The sequence below is a fragment of the Bos indicus genome, chromosome 12, assembly GCF_029378745.1.
Source record: "Bos indicus isolate NIAB-ARS_2022 breed Sahiwal x Tharparkar chromosome 12, NIAB-ARS_B.indTharparkar_mat_pri_1.0, whole genome shotgun sequence".
In the NCBI taxonomy this organism is placed as follows: Eukaryota; Metazoa; Chordata; class Mammalia; order Artiodactyla; family Bovidae; genus Bos; species Bos indicus.
In genome coordinates, this window is record NC_091771.1 from 19,741,885 (window position 1) to 19,762,939 (window position 21,055).

Below are 21,055 nucleotides of genomic sequence, written 5' to 3' on the forward strand. Positions count from 1 at the left end.
TAGGAATGTAACTGTATCTGGTACCTTCGGAAGGTGGCGTCTGTTTCAAAAATAATCACCCCTGGAGAAATAAGTGTTCTGGTTGACTGACCACTGTGACAAGGAGAGGGTCATAAATTGTCAGAAGGCCCCCCTGGCCAGAAGATGATGTAACACCCCTAAGACCTCTGTATACATTTGTATGAAGCACCTGACTTTGATAAAAGTTAGGACTGCTGACCCCACGTGACTTTTGCATAACATCTCAGTGTATAAAAGTAGACCATGGAAAATAAAGAATTGGGATCAGTTCCTCGAAATACTGGTCTCCCCATCTCTCTCTCTCTCTCAAACTCTGGCTGAGTCTCCGTCTGGAGCGCGGAGCCCGCCATGCTTACTAATTATGCCTGGGCTTCTAAAATCCGACCGGGGAGGCCTCAATGTCTCCTCTCCTTTGGGAGAATGGAAGGACGCCTGCGGCCTACGTAAGTGGTGCAAGCTTCTTGTCTTGAAATTTTATTGGTTTCCCGCGTAAACCAAGCTACTCAGCCTCTTTTCTCCACTGAATTTTCCTGCTGAGCTATCCTCATTCTATTACTCTTTATATCTTTAATGAATGTTTAAATTAAGTCGCTGACGCTGTCTCCCCTTCGACTACACTGGATCAGCCAGGGCTGGACCCCAGCAAAGGGCATTTGGGGAATTTTGCTGTTTCTTGGCAGTTCTTACAGGCAAAGGCAAAGGCAGGCTGAAGGGATAGCTGTTTTTCCTGCCTGTTTGTCTCTATTGTAGGAACTTAAGAAAACTTTGAGAAGTTTGAGGCTACCTATTAAAATGTGTACATTGGCTTTTGTGGATTACCATTTTTAGCTATGTATGTTCTCCCTGACCAACTCGGTCCATGCCGTTGAGAATAAACTGCATTTTTCATACATTTATTTATTCACTCGCTCTTTCTTTGGGCAAAAGACTTGAGGAAGAAAAGGGTTGGAGAGAGTGCTCTTTGATTAAGTAAAAAGACAAGAGTCCTACTCTCATATGTGATAGAAAGATCAGAACCTCACCCAGTATTCCCAAGAGGGTTTTTTGTGAGGATGGAAGCATGGGGACTCATACTGCAACCATGTCTTTGCTGTCACTTAGCTCCATGGTCTCTCCTACTTCACGAGGAGCATTCTTATGTTTGCGTGGCCTTCCTCCATACTGCGTATCATCTCTTTTCCTTTATTTGCCCCAAACACAGCTAATATAAGACTGTGGCATGAAGTAGATTTTTTCTGGAAACTTATTGGTTAATCTTAAATATCATTAACTGGGGCCACACTCCCTTATTTTTTCTCTCTCTTTTTTGTTTTATTCTCTCTTTTTTTTTTTTAAATTATGGTTGATTTACAGTGTTGTGCCAGTCTCTGATGTACAACAAAGTGACTCAGTTATACACATACAGACATTCTTTTTTATCTTATTTCCCATTATGGTTTGTCACAGGGTATTATGTATAGTTCCCTGTGCTCTACATTGTTGTTATTGTTTAGTCACTAAGTCCTGTCCAACTGTTTGCGACCCCATGGACTGTAGCCCACCAGGCTCCTCTCTCCATGGGATTTCCCAGGCAAGAATAGTGGAGTGAATTGCCATTTCCTTCCCCAGGGGACCTTCCTGACCCAGGGGTCGGCCCTTGCTATACCTTGTTGTTTATCCGTTGTAAATGTAATGGCTTGTGTCTGCCAACTCTAAACTCCAAGTCAATCCCTCTCTCTCCTTCAGAACGGCCACAAGTCTGTTCTCTACATCTATGAGTCTGTTTCTGTCTTGTAGATAGGTTCATTGGTGTGATATTTTAGATTCCACATATAAGTTGTATCATATTTGTCTTTCTCTGACTGACTTCACTTAGTATGATAATTTCTAGTTGCATCCATGGTACTGCAAATGGCATTATTTTATTCTTTCTCAAGAAAATTAGAGATACCAAGGGAACATTTCATGCAAAGATGGGCACAATAAAGGACAGAAATGCTATGGACCTAACAGAAGCAGAAGATATTAAGAAGAGGTGGCAAGAATACACAGAAGAACTGTACAAAAAAGATCTGCATGACCCAGATAATCATGATGGTATGATCACTCACCTAGAGCCAGACATCCTGGAATGCGAAGTCAAGTGGGTCTTAGGAAGCATTACTACGAACAAAGCTAGTGGAGGTGATGGAATTTCAGTTGAGCTTTTTCAAATCCTAAAAGATGATTCTGTGAAAGTGCTGCACTTAATATGCCAGCAAATTTGGAAAACTCAGCAGTGGCTGGAAAAAGTCAGTTTTCATTCTAATCCCAAAGAAAGGCAATGCCAAAAAATGCTCAAACTACCACACAATTGTAAAGTAATGTTCAAAATTCTCCAAGCCAGGGTTCCACAGTACATGAACCATGAACTTCCATATGTTCAAGCTGGATTTAGAAAAGGCAGAGGAACCAGAGATCAAATTGCCAACATCTGCTGGATCATTGAAAAAGTGAGAGAGTTCCAGAAAAACATCTACTTCTTCTTTATTGACTACACCAAAGCCTTTGACTGTGTGGATCACAACAAACTGTGGAAAATTCTGAAAGAGATGGGAATACCAGATCACCTGACCTGCCTCCTGAGAAATTTGTATGCAGGTCAGGAAGCAACAGTTAGAACTGGACATGGAACAACAGACTGGTTCCAAATAGGGAAAGGAGTACGTCAAGGCTGTACATTGTCACCCTGCTTATTTAACTTCTATGCAGAGTACATCATGAGAAATGCTGGGCTGGATTAAGCACAAGCTGGAATCAACATTTCCAGGAGAAATATAAATAACCTCAGATATGCAGATGACACTACCCTTATGGCAGAAATTGAAGAAGAACTAAAGAGCCTCTTGATGAAAGTGAGAGAGGAAAGTGAAAAAGCTGGCTTAAAACTCAACATTCAGAAAGCTAAGATTATTGCATCTGGTCCCATCACTTCATGGCAAATATATGGGGAAACAGTGGAAATAGTGACAGACTTTGTCTTTTTGGGCTCCAAAATCACTGAAGATGGTGACTACAACCATGAAATTAAAAGATGCTTGTTCCTTGGAAGAAAAGCTATGACCAACCTAGATAGCATATAAAAGGTAGAGACATTTCTCTGCCAACAAAGGTGTGTCTAGTCAAAGCTGTGGTTTTTCCAGTAGTCATGTATGGATGTGAGAGCTGGACTATAAAGAAAGCTGAGCACAGAAGAATTGATGCTTTTGAACTGTGGTGTTGGAGAAGACTCTTGAGAGTCCCTTGGCCTGCAAGGAGATCCAGCCAGTCCATCCTAAAGGAGATCAGTCCTGAATATTCTTTGGAAGGACTGATGCTGGAGCTGAAACTAATACTTTGGCCACCTGATGCAAAGAACTGACTCATTGGAAAAGACCCTGATGCTGGGAAAGATTGAAGGCGGGAGGAGAAGGGGTCAACAGAGGATGAGATGGTTGGATGGCATCACCAACTCAATAGACATGAATTTGAGTAAACTCTGGGAGTTAGTGGTGGACAGGGAAGCCTAGTGTACTGCAGTCCATGGGGTCGCAAAGAGTTGGACATGACTGAGTGACTGAACTGAACTGACAGATAACAGAGTAATACTCCATTGTATATAACTGCTGTATCTTCTTGTTCTATTTCTGCTTTATTGACTATGCCAAAGCCTTTGACTGTGTGGATCACAATAAACTGTGGAAAATTCTGAAAGAGATGGGAATACCAGACCACCTGATCTGCCTCTTGAGAAATTTGTATGCAGGTCAGGAAGCAACAGTTAGAACTGGACATGGAACAACAGACTGGTTCCAAATAGGAAAAGGAGTACGTCAAGGCTGTATATTGTCACCCTCTTTATTTAACTTATATGCAGAGTACATCATGAGAAACGCTGGACTGGAAGAAACACAAGCTGGAATCAAGATTGCCGGGAGAAATATCAATAACCTCAGATATGCAGATGACACCACCCTTATGGCAGAAAGTGAAGAGGAACTAAAAAGCCTCTTGATGAAGGTGAAAGTGGAGAGTGAAAAAGTTGGCTTAAAGCTCAACATTCAGAAAATGAAGATCATGGCATCCGGTCCCATCGCTTCATGGGAAATAGATGGGGAAACAGTGGAAATAGTGTCAGACTTTATTTTTCTGGGCTCCAAAATCACTGCAGATGGTGACTGCAGCCATGAAATTAAAAGACGCTTACTCCTTGGAAGGAAAGTTATGACCAACCTAGATAGCATATTCAAAAGCAGAGACATTACTTTGCCAACAAAGGTCCGTCTAGTCAAGGCTATGGTTTTTCCAGTGGTCATGTATGGATGTGAGAGTTGGACTGTGAAGAAGGCTGAGCACTGAAGAATTGATGCTTTTGAACTGTGGTGTTGGAGAAGACTCTTGAGAGTCCCTTGGACTGCAAGGAGATCCAACCAGTCCATTCTAAAGGAGATCAGTCCTGGGTGTTCTTTGGAAGGAATGATGCTAAAGCTGAAACTCCAGTACTTTGGCCATGCGAAGAGCTGACTCATTGGAAAAGACCCTGATGCTGGGAGGGATTGGGGGCAATAGGAGAAGGGGATGACAGAAGATGAGATGGCTGGATGGCATCACTGACTCGATGGACATGAGTCTGAGTGAACTCTGGGAGTTGGTGATGGACAGGGAGGCCTGGCATGCTGTGATTCATGGGGTTGCAAAGAGTCGGACACAACTGAGCGACTGATCTGATCTGATCTGATCTGATCTTGTTCATTCATCTGTTGATGGACATGTAGGTCATTTCCATGTCTTGGTTATTGTGAACAGTGCTGCTGTGAACATAGGGGTGCATGTATCTTTTTGAATTATCGTTTTGTCTGTATATTCTCAGGAGTGGGATTGCTGGATCATATGTTAATTCTATTTTTAGTTTTCTGAGGAATCTCCATACTGTTTTCCGTAGTAGCTGTACCAACTTACATTCCCACCAGCAAAGTAGGAGGATTTCCTTTTCTCCATACTCATTTCAGCATTTATTGTTTGTAGACTTTTTGATGATGACCATGCTGATTGGTATGAGGTGATACCTCATTGTAATTTTGATTTGCAGTTCTCTAATAGTTAATGATGTTGAGCATCTTTTCATGTGCTTTTTGGCCATCTGTATGTCTTCTCTGGGGAAATATCTATCTAGATATTCTGCCCATTTTTTGATTCAATTGTTTTTTGATACTGAACTTCATGAACTGTTTGTATATTTTAAAATTATAAAAGTAATGCAAGGGTATATGTTTATTGTTCAAAGATACATTTTCCCCTCCTGTGAATCCTCCACTTAGAATTCTGGTTCTGATTCTATTCCTTGTGTCAGCCCCTTGAACATGCTCCCTTGTTCTTTTGGATCCCTCAAAGCAGCTCTACTACTACCCATAGCTAAAAGGACTGAAAGGAAAGATAGACTCCCCATCACAGAATATTTGAAGTGGTTACTCACTAGGCCTGTATATGCATATTAAAATTCTCTGAGTTGTTATAGCAGCTGTTACAACTGAAAATAATTCAGCAACTAGCATCATTTTCTGTATAGTTTATGGGCTCAGGAATGGTCTAGAAGCGCTGGTATTTGAGTTACTGTTAGTCTGCCCAGCCCATCTCCACATGTCACAGGCTGGTAATTTGATCTACAGCTCCCTTGAAGTGAGTTTGCATTAAACACAGAAAGCTCTTTTTTTTTTTTTCCTCCCTTTTTTGCCCAACATTAAACGGACTTTTATGTGTGTCCTTTTTTCCCCTTGCAAAATCATGATTGATTCAACAAAAATATTACACACCTTCCTGAGGGTTTCGTATCCTTTTCCCACAGCCGCACATTTTCTGCAGCTGCCTGCTCTCCGTCACCAAAAGGCCTGAGTACCTAAGACGGGGAGAGACTGGCTTTGAATTACAGCTGGGCCTAAGAAAACACAGACAGCGGTGAGAAAAAATATCTTCCAGTGACCTTTCCTTTCAAGGCTCAGGAAGTCGGCTGCTTCTCAGTGCGCTTATCATTGCTGCGAACTTTTGATTTTTCCAGTCTCCAGTGGTGGTTTTCCAGGCAAATGAAAGCCGAAGCTGAAAGAGCCTCCTGTGTTTGGAGAACTGAAGGATACTGCCTCAGGATGGAAGCAGTCCCACCTGGCCTCTCCTGACCACCTTCCGGCAGCCAGGGCCAGGGACGTGTCTGATGATGGAGACATTTGTAGCCATTTCAGCAGTGGCAGCTGGCACTGTGTTCATTCCATCTGCTGATATGCAGATTGTGGTGGGTGGGGCGAAGGCGAGTGACGCAATTGACTCACCACCTTGCAACAGGTAGCCTGCTTTCCAGCTACTTTGCATGATATCCAGACTTCCTGGCAGGAAGGTTGATGGTTCACAGAGCCTGAGGCAGCACCTCTGAGTTCAGTAGCTTCCAATTTTTAATGATACCCTAACCAGTGGTTGAAATACCTAAGATAATAGTAGCCACAGTGATGTGCTATTTTGGGTTACTGAAAACTGAAATTCATTTTTTTTTTCCTTTTTAGCTGAAGACAGACAATTTAGTGACTTTTATATCAGTAATGTGAGGAGTCTTGTCCATCTAATCAGCCAGTTAGTTGTACTGCAAGGAAAGATTAAATATCTGTCTTCAGAGTCACTGAGTTCTTATAACATTTTAAGTTAGAAACCCAATACTTTCTTACCCAGAGATGTATAAACTTTTTTGGTCCCAGTTCGGGGATGCCAGAAGTCATTGCCGTTTAGATGATACCTGTTTATGATGGACACAAACAAACAGTCACAAGTGTACAGAATCTTGAGTTGTGGGATCTTGCTGTCTGTCTGAAAGGCCGTAGCATAAATCAGAAGTTTGTGCTTGTCTGGGGCACCCAAGGGGAGGGAAGTGGGGGGTTTGGATTAGGATAGATAAATTGAAGGGTTTCAGCCATATTGCACACTATACCCCAATACACAAAAGTACCTACTTTTTGATTTTTCAGAACAGAAATTGATTATGAAGAAGGCGAAGGGAAAAAAATGGAGGAAAGAAAGAAAAAAATCAACTCAGAAAACCAACCAAACAAAAACCCCAACCAGATATATGTATGTATATATTTTCCATTTCAGTACTTTAATAGTATTTTGAGCATTTGCCTCTACTGCCTGGTAGGCAGAGCTCACTCCAGAGTAAAGGGTCTCTTCCTGGTGGGACCCATTTATAGCTCCCAAGGCCACTGGCATTGTTCCAATGTAATCCCCTTGCCAGCTCTGTGTGGGGGCATTTCCCCTATAGCCTGGCAGTCCCTGTCTTTCTTGTTGACAGAATGGTTCTTGTGCCTGGCATTTTGTGCCTCTCAGGGTGCAAGAGGAAGATGTCTAGATTCAACCCATCTCTGCATCGCTGCAGCCCCCCACACCCACTCATTTCATGGACCCAGGAGGCCATCCCAAGAGAGTGCACCAAATGGTCCAGTTGGTCCAACCAGATATTTGATTAAAATATTAATTTTGTGATCATGTCAATGAAAGTGTGTGAGACATTGTGAGTGATGTGTGAAAGTCACTCAGTTATATCTGACTCTCGCACACATTAACTAGGTCCTAACTGTGGAACAGACAAGTCTTTGGCTTTGAACTCAACTCTGCAAGATGATGTCCCCCAGGAAGGTTTGCTTGTGCCTTGACTCTTGACAGCCAACAACTCAGGGTAGGTTTTTCTGAAACTCTCCATGGGCAGAGCTTGGAGATCAGGCTCAGTGATCCTGACCTTGCTCATGCCCTTCTCCTGAACACTTTATAGAATTTTGGGATAAAATATTTAAAAGGTTAAAAAGCCTTTATAAGGGAGGAATTTCTGGTCTTTCTGTGGAAGATGACCAAATCCATATTAAAATATTCCCGTTTCTGGTAAGTTAATCAATCCCCCCAAATATATAACAGGCCTTCCATGATCAAAATCTGGATCCAGAATTGCTCATTAGAACAATTTTATCTACAGAAAGAACTCATCTATGTCACATGGCAAGGTCGTAACCATATACACAAGCAGGCTGCCACAGATGTAGGAAACAAGCTTGTGATTACCAAGAGGGAGGGAGTAAGGGTGGGATGAGGTAGGAGATTGGGACTGACATATATACATAGCACAGGGAACACGGTGCTCTGTGGTGACCTAAATGGGAAAGAAATATAAAAAAGACTGGTTATCTATATATGCATAGGGGTTTCCCAAGTGACGAAATTCGCCTGCCAATGCGGGAGATGCAAGAGACTCAGGTTCAATCCCTGGGTCAAGAAGATACCCTGGAGGAGGAAATGGCAACCCACTCCAGTATTCTTGGCTGAAAAATCCCATGGACAAAGGAGTTTGGCAGGCTACTGTCCATGGGATCACAAACAGTTGGATCCAACTGAGTGACTGTGCATGCATGTATATGTATAATGTATTCACTTTGCTGTATAGCAGAAACTAACACAACATTGTAAAGCAACTATATTCCAATAAAATTAATTAAAAAGTAAAATGCACTTGACAATTAGATAGTAAAAGAGAAAAAAGTACAATTGGATAATAAAAGAAGAAAAAAAAAATGGAGCAAACTGCACAGCCCCAGTTTGCAGTTTGCTGTGGGAAGGAGTAGCCTCCAGTCCAGACTCTATAGTATGAAGTCAGGTAATTCAATGACAATAATAATTTTATTAATAGCTGAAGCTTAAGGGAAGTTTATAGCTTTTGAAACAGGAAATGGAAAACAATAAGTAAGAAACTATAAAATAAATTGAACACACAGCTTTCTGTTACATTTTATACCCAGTGGTACATTGCATTTACTTTAGGAAATGACAGGCTTATTTAGAAGTCCGGCGACTTCTAGAGTCTCTCTCTTTCTCTCTCTTTTTTTATTGAAATGTAAGTGGGAACAATGTTAGATACACTTAAGGCTTATTTTTTCATTTTCTTTTTGAGTTTCTAATTAGGGAGTATTAGTATGTGTCTAAGTTTGTTTTTAACCTTTAATATTTATATGCCATGTTGTGGCAAAATAAATCTTTATTGTGAATTTGAATCTGGGTATTATTAGCCATGTTTTATTAAATGATTATAGTGAGCCAGGCCCTGTATTAAATACTACAGTGCTTTAGCTTATTTAATTAATTTAACATTATGATGTGGGTACCATTATTACTTGCCTTTTACAGATGAGAAAACTGGGAATCAGAAAAGTTAAGCAACTTGCCTAGGACACAGCTACTAGGAAGAATTGTACTGGAAACTCGGATCTGACTGTCCCCAGAGCCCGAGATCTCAATCTATTCTTCTAACTCTTAGTCTATATCATGACTTTCACAGCTGAAATTTGGGAACTCTTGGGGAGCCATGGGACAATGTTTAAGACATATTTAAGGGTGCTGTATACATTGCAGCTCCAATATTAAATCATAATTTCTTTTAAATAAATGAAAGAGGAGTCTCTGACTACTAAACTAACAAACTGATAAACTCCAAACTACCTGAAATTGTTATGTGCTATTTCTCCACCTCCTTTCCCTGGACTTCAAGGACTTTAAAAATGTCCTCCCTGCCCTCAAAATTAGAGAACTCTGAATTTCAGCATTGCTGGTGTGTATGTGTTATCTGAATGGTAAGGGTCAGGGTGTAAGGGGAAGATGATAGGAATTATAGTCTAAAGAAAATCAGGGAATCCAGTGACCCCATTTCTTTAGAGTCTTAGTATTCTCACTTTTAATGGAAATGATGTCAAGACCTTTGAAATCAGAGTGTTGTTAGCATTAAATTAGACAATGCATGTGAGTAAAATTTATGGGTTACTTATTTTAGATGTAGTGAAGGTCTCCTTCCCTGTTTGACAACTTGTAGGCTGGTACTTTACCATCGTCTGTTTCTAAGACCTGTTAAAGTCATTTTTTTCTGGGAGTGCTCTATTCGTCAGGAGCTTGGCAGGAAACAGATGGTGCATTCATGCTGGGAAGAGTTTAATAAAAGAACTGTTTACAAAGGTGTGTGCTGGATTTAGAAAAAGTACCAAGGGACAAGGGACCTCTCGGTACCCCAGTGGGGCGCCATTACCTATGCTAGGTTTGAAGAGGCAAGCAGAGGGAGTGTTTATCAGAGCCTGGAGATTTTGGAGAAAGCCACCTGGCAAGAACTGCAGCCTTTGGTGGAGGGATGCAGTCAAGCCACAGAAACCTACCAGGGAGAGATCCTGGGAAAAAAATTTCCTGACCTCACATTTTTCCCTTGCTTTGATCTCTTGCAGGGACTCACACTGGCAGAATCCAAATGGAAGCCGGAAGGGAAGGGAGCTCTTGATGTGGTCCAAAGAGGTCGGCCCCCAGGGCAGAGAGCAGGTGGAGAAGAGTGGAAAGTGGATCTGGGTAAGCAGAAGGTATGGAGCACGGCCTCACGGTTTTCCAAACATGTTAACCAATAACCTCTATCCCTTTGGTCAGGTGTGGTTGAATCAATGGTGATGCAAAAATTATGTTGTCTGCCTCCCCTTCTGTATTTTCTCCGCATTTAGAAATGTTTACTCTTCACTTCCAAGCTGTCTCGTGTTCTTTCATTCCTCTAGATCTTCTTGTGAAAAAATTAACACCAGAAGTTAATTCCCACACTTAGGTGTCTTATGCCTAATTGTTGTTTGTTAAAATACATGCTGATTTTGACTCCTGGGATAGCTAAGTTGCTACCAGACTGACCTCAGATGAAAAATGCAAAGAACTACCTGAAGGCCCTGGAACGTGAACTAATGCAAGGAGATTATGAAGGGTGGTTGACATTCGATGAAAGGACAAAACAAGGAATTCCTTCCCTTATCATTTTTTTTTTTTTAGCTTAAGAATTGTCTGTGGACAATGTCCATAGGTTTTCTGACCTAAAGAACTAGGAAAAAGTGTTGAGAGCAGCTACAGACATTGAAAAGTGAGGGGGGAATCTCCAAAAGGAGAGTCAGAGAGGAGAGCCCCCAATTTTGTGTAAAAACTTCCCCAATTCCTGGCTGATCCTTGAACCATGAATGTATGTGTCAGACTACAAGCAGCTCAGAAAAGGTCAATGAACTAAACTCAAGATACGAGATATTGCCCAAGAAACAGGATACTTTTTTTTTGGCAGTACTGCTGAAAGAAAGATATCATACTCTTTGGGAGATGTATAATAGAATTCAGAGTTCTCATGAGCAGTTATCCACAGTGCCCAGGATCCTGTCCAAAGTTGTGCTGTGCTTAGTCGCTCAGTCGTGTGCGTCTCTTTGTGACCCCTTGGACTATAGCCCGCCAGTCTCCTCTGTCCATGGGATTTTCCAGGCAAGAATACTAGAGTGGGTTGCCACTTTCTTCTCCAGCCATCCAAAGTTACTTGACACACAAAGAACAAAAATGAAGTTCTTGACCTATTCTCTAATATATTGAGAAAATATAATCAATATAGATCAATCCTGAGGCAACTCAGATATTAGAATTATCAGACATAGATTTTAAAGCAGCTGTTCTAACAATAACTCGGGGAAATTTTATATCTATAAGGGCCTGTATTAGAAAAGAAGAAACTTATAAATTAATGATCTAGGATATGGAGAAGGCGATGGCACCCCACTCCAGTTCTCTTGCCTAGAAAATCCCACGGACGGAGGAGCCCGGTAGGCTGCAGTCCATGGGGTCGCTCAGAGTCAGACAGGACTGAGTGACTTCACTTTCACTTTTCACCTTCATGCACTGGAGAAGGAAATGGCAACCCACTCCAGTATTCTTGCCTGGAGAATCCCAGGGATGGGGGAGCCTGGTGGGCTGCCGTCTATGGGGTCGAACAGAGTCGGACACGACTGAAGCGACTCAGCAGCAGCAGCAGCAGGTGGCACTAGTTGTAAAGAACCTGCCTGCCAATGCAGGAGATGTAAGAGACTCTGGTTCGATCCCTGGGTTGGGAAAATCCCCTGGAGGAGGAAATGGCAACCCACTCCAGTATTCTTGTCTGGAGAATCCCCCTGGACCGAGAAGCCTAGAAGGCTATAGTCCATAGGGTTACAAAGAGTCAGACATGATTGAAGTGATTTAGTACAAGGTACCTTAGAAATTTAGAAAGATAGAGCAAATTAAATCCCCATTCAGTAAAAAGATGGAACTGATTAAGCAATCGATGAAGCTATGTTGGTTTCATAAAGTGCATAAAGAGACGCACTTTAAAGACAGATTAAAGTTAACTTTTGAAAAGATAAAGAAAATAGATAGACCCATAGCTAGAGTGATTAAGAAAAAAAGAACACAAATTACCAATATCAGGAATGAAAAAGAGAATGTAACTGCAGATCCCGTGGAGATATAATAATAAGACAATATGCTGACTACTGTCTTCCTTTGCGCTGCTGGGCTCTCGGAGGCCACAGTGCCTTTCAGTAGTCAGAACTGTTAGTTCAGTGGGACTCCTGCTATTTGTCTCCTGACATGAATGTACTCTTCAAGGGCTGAAACCTTCAACTCTCAGAGCCCAGAATTTTGGGGAAGGGAAGGACATTTGCAGTGATATCAAATGGGGTCTCTCTGATTTCACCCCTTTGTTACACATTTGGAACACAGAAACATTTCAGAGCTTTTTGGTTGTGGATATTTGGGTAAGGAATATTGTCATTGAGAATTCTACTTTGAAATCCCTTCCATAGATACTGATCCATCTTCCTCATCACTATGACCTGATTTCCATCTCTTTTTTCATGCTGCCACTTAACACACCTCAAAACAGACCCCTTGCTTAAATAGTTTATCTACCTACTTCCCTACCAGTTCTGGAGGGGAGAAAGGGAGTGGAGTGGGAGAAAGAACTGGCTTTATGTGCATGAATATAGTAAATGTTCACTACATTGCTTGCTCCCCTGTATTGCCCAGTCATCTTTGCAGTTAGTCATGGGCCATGTGACTGGGCTGTGTGATTAGTTCTGCTCCATGGACTGTGGGTGGATCTTCTGAGGTGAAGCAGTTAAGAGCCAGTGTATCTCCTCCATGGTGCTCTCGCCTTGGTGTGGCAACTTTGGAGGCCACATGCTAGAGACTGTGCAGCAATTAGTTGAAAGAGGCCTACCAATACATATCAACGCAACCTTTATTGTGCTAAGCTTCTAAGATTCTGGTTTATTTGTTGTGAGTGCAAGTGCTAATTACCTTGATTAAGAAATATACTCTCTCCACACCCACCAATCAGTCAACATTTTAGGACCCTAATTGTAAATGTGTTTATTCTCAGAAAAAGATTGGTCAGTCAAAACTGTATTTGCGGTTACATGCACTTAGCATTATGGCAGGTGTTCCACTATCGAGTGCCCACTCTGGGTAGGTGGAACCCTCTTTCCTGTGGTTGTGGTGTGGCCTTTCTTGCCCAGATAGAGGTTCAGATATTTTAAAAGCATGCCAGGTCCAGCTTTGTTCAGTTCTTACCAGGGCTTGGTGAAGGTTATAACCTGCCCAGATATGCAGAGAATGTACAGTGCTAAACACTCAGGGTTCTTCTCTGGCCGACTATCTAATCCCTTCTAAGTTCTATTCCTTAACTGGAACATCACCAGTTAATCTCTTAATGTATGTGCACACAGCAGATTTCTTACTATGCGTTTTCTGGGTAGCCATGAGTGTTAATGCTGTCATAACAGCACCTCATTTAGTTATCTGAGTCTTGGGGTAATTCGTGTGTAGCACCTACTGTGGTCTTTGGCTCTTTCTTTAGTCTCTATCTTATCAGTTTAGATGTCTTTTGCTTTGCATCCACACTTTGTGGCCTCATCCTGACAACTCTTCTAATTTCCTCTTTATCCTGTTATTAAATAAAAGTTAACAACTCTATAATCAGACCAGTAGGATTCAGCAGCAGGCACAGATACTGGGTGATTTACAGATGTGATTTTATGTCCAACTGTGAAGTAGACTTTTAAAAATTCCCTCTTTGCAGATGAGGAAGTGGAAGTTCAGTGAAGACTCAAGAGAAATGTGATTCTCTTAGATATAATCTAGATAGAGAAATAATATGGGTATAAGAGAAGTTTTTACTAATAGCAATATTTATATACTATAAACAACTAAATCTTGCTAAGAGAAATTAGGGAGGACCTAAGAAAATGTGGATATATATATTGAATTCCTGGAATGGGAGACTCAGTATTTTTAAGTTGTTAATTTTCCCAAAATTTATCTATATATTCAAAGCAGACTTATTTTAAGCATAAATTAAAGAAGCTGATTCTAAAATTCATATAGAAATGCAAGAGACTCAGAATAGTCAAACAACTTTGCAAAAGAACAAAGTTGGAGGACTCACATTATCTAATTCCAAGACTTACTATAAAGCTACTATGATCTGGATAGAGTGGTAATGGTGTCAAGATGGACAAATGTGTCAAAGGATATAGTGGAAAAACAAATCCACGTGTATATGGTCCATTGATTTTTGATAAAGATGCACAGGATTCGGTAGAAAAAGGGTAGCCTTTTCAACAATTGCTGCTGGAACAATTGGATATCCATGTGCAAAAAAAGAAAAAAAAATCTTTGATCTGAATCTTGCAACACATACCGACCAAAAAAGGATCATAGACTTAAATGTAAAATCTAAAAGAATAGAATTTCTAGAAGGAAACATAAAAGAAAACCATAGTGATCTGATAGTAGGCAAAAACTTCTTAAATTTCATATCAAAAGCATGATCCATAAAATAAAAACATAAAAATTGGACTTCACCAAAATTAAGAACCTCTACTCTTTATAAAAAGACTGTGAGGAGAATAAAAAGTTTAGCTATTGGAAGAAAATATTTACAAATCACATATCTCATAAAAGATTTGCAAACAATACATAAAGTAGTAAGAGAAAAAGCAGTCCAATTAAAAATAAGCAAAAGGTTTGAACTGACACTTTACCAGAGAAAACATACAGATGGCAAATGCATATACTAAAAATGCTCAATACCAAGATTTGTTCTGAGCAAACTAAAACCGTCATGAGATACTGTTACACACCAATTATTAATAGAATAAAGACTGACCATGGCAAGTTGAGGATGTGGAGCAACTGGGAGCCTTCTTACACTGATGGTGAATATGTAAATTGTACAACCATTTTGAAAAATAGTTTGGCAGTTTGTTTAAAAGCTAAGATATACCTACCATATGACCAGCCATTTTACTCCTGGAAATTTACTGAAGAGAAATGAAAGTATTTGTCTATATAAATACTTGTACATGATTAATCATAGCAGCTTTATTATAAGAGTAAAACACAAAAGTCAACTGAAATGTCCATCAGTAGATGAATGGACAAATTATGGTGTATCTACTATACAATGGGAATGCTTAGCAATAGAAAGGAATGAACTATTGATACATGCAACGTCATGAATGAAATTTGAAGTAACAGATAAAAATGAATCCATACTGTATAATTCTATTTGTATAAAAATCTGGAAAACTCAGACTGATCCATAGTCACAGAAAGCAGATAGGTAGTTACCCAGAAACATGGGAAGTAGTGATGGGAGGAAAGGATTACCAAGGGGCTTCAGGAAGCTCTTGGGGGTGATGGATATGTCCATTCCTTGGTTGTGGGGACAGTTTCACAGGTGTATAATATGTCATAACTTATCATATTGTACATCTGAAATATGTGCAGTAGCTCAATTATACACCCGCAAACATGTTAAGATAACAATAACAATAGGGAATATTTATTGAGAGGCGGGAGGTGATAGTGGAGAGATTGAGTTCTGGAGCCAGAATGCCTAAAGTGCCAATTCTAGCTTTTCCACTTATTAGTTGTATGACTTTGGATGGGTCAACTCTGGACTGTTTATCAGTATATACAGTGGAGAAAGTTCCTGCCTAGTGTTGCTGTGAGCATTGTTAGTTTATTAATGGAAAGCCCCTGTATTCCCTGGAATATAGGAATTATTTAACAAAGGTCAAGAAATCTTGTGCTGGGCTCTATGCTGGATGTTTTATAAGAATTATCTCATTTAAACTTCATAGTCCTGTGAGACAAGTACCAATAGTCTTATTTTACAAGTGAGGAAACTGAGGTTCCAAGAGGATATATAACCTTGCATAGGAGGCAACTAACAGAATCTGGCTTTGAATAAAGGCAATCAAATTCTGCACATTTTTAATCCTATGAATAAGTTTTAACAGATGAGGCACTGACTCAAGTGCTAATAAGAAGGTTGTCCAGACACTGCCCCTGTTTTCTAGGATGTTATTATCTGAGACATGTAAAACTATTGAAGACCAACATGTTTGGGCAGCTTTCTGTGAGTTCTTCATGTGATTACTCTTGGCAACTGGCCCCATGCTCGCCAAACCTGTTTCTTTGTCCTGGGCACATGGTCAGATTGTGTTTCCTGGTCCTCCTGTATCTATCGAGGTCATGTGACTAGTTCTTGCCCATGAGATTTCAGCAACACTGGTGTTGTCACTTCTAGGCCAAGGCAAGCAGGAATGGGTCGGCTTTTTCTATCTCCAGTCTCCCTATTGCCATGAACTAGTATGTGTTTAAGGTGCTAGAGCCATTACGTTGGGAGGAGCCTGATTTCTGAAAAACACCGGAAGCCGTGGTCTCACTGCTGAGCTGCAGTGAACCACTTTGGCTGCGTTAAGCCACGGACACGAAACCCTATTGGCTTTTGCTGTGTATGCTCCCTGTTTCCTGGGGCTTCCCTCATGGGCATCAACTCTAGGTATTCCAAGACTCACTAGTAACTGAGTCATTTATGGCCCTCTAAGATGCATTAATTATCTTCCTCGGTTGTTTTAAAATCTTCCATTCACATCTCAGAAACCTATTTAAAGGGACAGGTTGCTACCATCTGTTTTTCAACTGCCATTTTTACCCCCTCCTTCTTGCTCATTGGAAGGTCTGACTTGCACTCACTTTACCGACTTCCACATCTGTGCTGTGTCTTCTTTCATACTGTGTCCTGTCTGAACTATGACAATTCATGGTCTGCTGACAGTCTTCTGGTTCCTGGCCAATTACAGCTGGTTCATGACTCCATTAATCCCCTGGCACAAGAGGCTTCTCTCCATTTCTTAGGGCTTCTGAATGAGAGGAAAGAAAAGGAACACCTTCTTACCCTGGCTTGAGGACCATCTGTGGCAGCCTGAACATGTGGCATTACTTTTATTATTTAGTATGTTATTATTATTTAATTTAATATTACTTAATATGTTTTATTTCTTCCTTTTCTAGTTCTGGATTAGGAAAAAAAGAAGCCTGGAGACAGTACCCTTTGTTCTGCTTGCATTTGGGAGGCTTTGGGAGAGAACATTGACATTGACAAGTTGCTCAGTCATGTCCAACTCTTTGTGACCCTATGGACTGTAGCCTACCAGGCTCCTCTGTCCATGGGATTTTTCAGGCAAGAGTACTGAAGTGGGTTGCCATTTCCTTCTCTAGGGGATCTTCCTGACCCAGGGATTGAACCCTGGTCTCCTGCATTGTAGGCAGACGCTTTACCATCTGAACCATGAGGGAATCTGGGAGAGAACAGTTGTTTGCAAAACTGGACAATGAGTACCTTGTGCCATTGTCATGGAGAAAGGGCTTGGTTCTGGGCATCTGGTTCTGTGAATCTGCTGTTTTTGGCAGAAGGTGATGACTTATCATAGCATTGCAGGGGCTATCTACAGAAGGACCATGGATGGGAAATTGGATCTTCTGATCTCACACCCTCATTTTACTGATAAGAATAAATGGGCATACTGGTGCCCATCTGAGAACCACTTACTACTGGTTGGTGTTACTATGGGTACAGAAGCGAAAGTAAGAAGCATTTTGTTAAAATACATAAGGTAAAAGGATATATTGTACAGCAGTATAGCCGATATTTTATAATAACTTTATTTATTTTTTTTTTGCATAATTCTCCCACTCTGTTGTTTTTTTTTTTTTAAACTTTACATATGGAGTATAATCTATAAAAATTTTGGGTTACATTGTACAGCTGATATTAATTTAAATTATAAGTTGACCATACCTCAAAAATAAAGAAAAATGGAAAAAAGAAGCATTTAGAAACTTTTATAATAATTTGACAGAAGAATTTTAAGTCGATTGAGACTGATAATTTAAAAAACTAGGCTTATATTATGTATATCTCTTTAAAAATTCATGTATATTTAATTCATTTTATTTTTTATGATAAGGTTATTTTTATAACAATTTTAAACTTACAGAAATATTGAGAAGATAGTACAGAGGGTTTTCATATCCTCTGTCCAAATTTCCCATATGTTTAATATATTACATTAGTATGGTACATTCATTACAATTAACAAACTCATATTGACACATAATTAACTAAAGTTCATATTTTATTTATACTTCCTCAGTTTTAAACCTAATATCCCTTTTCTATCCCAGGATCCCATCTAAGATCCCACATTACCTTTTGTTGTCATGTCTCCTTAAGCTCCTCTTGGTTGTGACAGTTTTCTCAGACATTTGTTGGTTTTGGTGACTTTGCCAGCTTTGAGGAGTAGTGGTCAGAAATTTCGTGGAGTGTCCTTTGATTGGGATTTCTCTGATACGTTCTCATGATTCAACTGAGCGTGTGGGTTTTAGGGAGGTATACCAGAGAGGTGAACGGCATTTTCATCACATCATATCAAGGCTATATATGATCAACGTGACTTATTACTGTTTATGTTGAGCTTGGTCATGTGGCTGAGGTGGTGACTGTCAGTGTTCTCTACTGTGAAGCGTCTTCCCACATCCCCTTCCATGTACTCTTTTGAAGGAAGTCACTATGGGCAGCCGACACTTAGGGAGTGGAGAGTTGTAATTTATTTTATTGTGCTTTATAAAAACATAGTTTGTGATATATATGAAATATATAGAGTGTGATATAAAAAATATAGTTGGTTTGTGATAGATTGAAAATGAAAAAGGTCTTTCACCGCTGCTCATTTGAGAAGCACTGCTCTAAAAACCTGCTTAAGGGTACACAGAAGAAGAACTGGAACTGAGCCCAAGATGTGTTGGCTCCAATCCCAGCTCTTTTCATTCCCCAGAGCCCTACTTGCATATCCATCTTATTGTGGAGCCAAGAGACAAGCTGGCTGTGGAATACCATAGACTGCTCCATGATATTTCCACGGCTCTTAAGAAAGGCTTCAAGTCTTGGTGAAGTTTCTGGAATACTGGACTCACTGCGCTTTGAAATGTTAGCCTGTCTGAACTATCATTTTAAATCATGCTCCATGGCAAACAGATACTGAGATGGAGCTTTGCACTCAGGCTGTTTATCATTAGAAGTGATGAGAATGGTGCTGGGCAGAAGGAGATGTTGAAGGGCAGTGCAGTCCAAACAAAGGCTCTTATCAGTGGTACGGCTGGACCCGGGGTGGCCATGCAGTGTGTGTTAGTTGCTCAGTCATGTCCTTCTTTGCAACCCCATGGATTGTAGCCCGCCAGGCTCCTCTGTCCATGGGATTTTCCAGGAAAGAATACTGGAATGGGTTGCCATTTCCTACTACAGGGGATCTTCCTGACCCAGAGATCGAACTTGCATCTCCCGTGTCTCCTGCATTGACAGGTGGATTCTTTACCACTGTGCCACCTGGGAAGCCCATAGATACCTTTACATTCTAGAAAATTTCTTTTGCCTTTGTGTTGGGTCTAGATTCTAGGAATCAGAAGGTTGTTTGCTACACTCCTCCTTGCATTGTTAACTGTCTCTAGTGCCTGAATGCAGTAATTATACTTTGGGTATGGATGAGGTAATCCAGGAAGGGATTCTGGGAAGAGAGGCCATGTGAGAAGGTTGGTGTGGGTGTGGACACAGTGCAGAGGATTTATATTTGTGCAATCTGCCTGCTTCTGTGATTCATCTGGGTCTGTGCACCCTCATAAACAGTGGGCTCCAGTGAACTAAGTGTTGCTTTCTAAAGAAAAATTAGAGCTGGGATTTCAGCAGGGAGGAAAGTATATGCCCAATGGTAATGAGAACAAACACACAACACCAAGGAAACCACATAGAATAAAGCTGCAGGAAGATTTTTTAGAATTTTTTTCAAGGGAAAGGGATATAAGCAACAGAATTGTTTTAATTGGTCAAGAATTTGTCTCTTCAGTCTCTCGTCTCTCATAGGATCTCAAGCATGCTCTTTCTCACCATTTTTGAACGGGAGTGAGACCAGAAGAATTTTAATTACAGGGCAAAAGATGGAATTTGAAAGCAGAGCAAATTTGACAAAATTAATTCTTATGTTAAAAAAAAATGCTTCCTGTACTTGGCATCCTGTTTTCCTGACTGCTTGATGTTCATCTCTTTTATTCCTTGTGGTTTGAAATCAGACATGCATCTTCTCTCTCAGCTTTTCCCTGGATTGGAGGGTGCTCAGCATAAATGAACTCAACCTGGTCGATAGGATGATCTTACACTTAGATGAAGATGTTAGTTGCTCAGTCGTTTCTGACTCTTTGTGGTCCCATGGACTGTAGCCTGCCAGGCTCCTCTGCCCATGGGATTTTCCAGGCAAGAATACTGGAGTCGTTTGCCATTTCCTTCTCCAGGGGATTTTGCTGACCCAGGGATCGAACCCAGGTGTTCTGCATTACAGGCAGATTCTTTACTGTCTGAGCCACCAGAAAAGACCAGGGAACTCGAGAGAGAGAGAGAAAAAAAGCCCATTTTCTTCAAAGAGGCTTTTCCACCAGCAGCCTCATGACATGACATCTACCATTTGGATTATCTGTAGCTGTGGGGCAGGAAAGGGTTAAAGGACTTAGAAAGCATTAAAAACATTTTTTTCCCCATCTTGAGATAGAAGAATGGGAACAACCACTTTTGCATAATAACCACAGACATATACTAATAGCTAACTGAGCTCTTTCTAAATGCTGGGCACTGTGCTAACACTTTATAGGCATCATCTCATTTATGTTCCTGATGATGTGACTATTATTATGAATCCCTCAACACAGATATGAAACTAAGAGTTGGAGAGATTAGATACATGTGGAAATGGGATTCAAATCTAGGTGC

At 40.6% G+C, this 21,055-nt stretch overlaps 1 long non-coding RNA gene across 3 annotated transcripts in view; it reads left to right on the forward strand.

The window, feature by feature from the left end:
- Positions 1 to 21,055, forward strand: part of LOC139186187 (uncharacterized) — a 395,626-nt gene that overhangs the window by 158,479 nt on the left and 216,092 nt on the right. For 2 of the 3 annotated variants that reach the window (XR_011569717.1, XR_011569716.1), the window contains exons 2-4: positions 5,861 to 6,348; positions 7,020 to 7,726; positions 10,299 to 10,427. This is a non-coding gene — a long non-coding RNA (uncharacterized lncRNA). The remainder of the gene's footprint in view (positions 1 to 5,860; positions 6,349 to 7,019; positions 7,727 to 10,298; positions 10,428 to 21,055) is intronic. The other variant, XR_011569718.1, reaches the window with a different exon arrangement.